Here is a 456-nt window from a genome sequence, read left to right as displayed (position 1 = left end):
CATGAATCCAAGAGTGGGTCCAATTTTCCAACAGACGAACACCCTGTCTCCTCTCGCCGCCCTACCGCCCACCCAGCCCCGCCCTCCCGCCACCCAGCCCCGCCCATGCCACCCCGCCCTGCCATTTGCACGTGTTCCGATGGGCACGGAGGCGTGGAATATTTTTTCTTCATGAGAGAATATATTCTGCTTTCCAGGCAGATAGAGTGATTACATTAGGGATTCATACTTGAGGGGAAGGAAGAGGACGGCAAGTGAGTAGAAATTCGACTGTTGCAATGCCGATGCAATAATCTTCAAATGACTTTGTTTAAGAGATTGCACGACGGGTTGAATGCGGTATATTTTCTCTAGACTTATAGCAGCATGCATTTTTACTTCCTCCTACATTTAACGAGCAGTAAGCACAGGCTAGTCGTCTTTATTCTACCGTTCAGGGGATTGGAACGTTTAGAA

This window comes from Penaeus monodon, chromosome 32 (genome assembly GCF_015228065.2).
Source record: "Penaeus monodon isolate SGIC_2016 chromosome 32, NSTDA_Pmon_1, whole genome shotgun sequence".
Lineage (NCBI taxonomy): Eukaryota > Metazoa > Arthropoda > Malacostraca > Decapoda > Penaeidae > Penaeus > Penaeus monodon.
The sequence above is the reverse complement of the archived record's forward strand: the minus strand, read 5'-3'. Positions refer to the sequence as shown.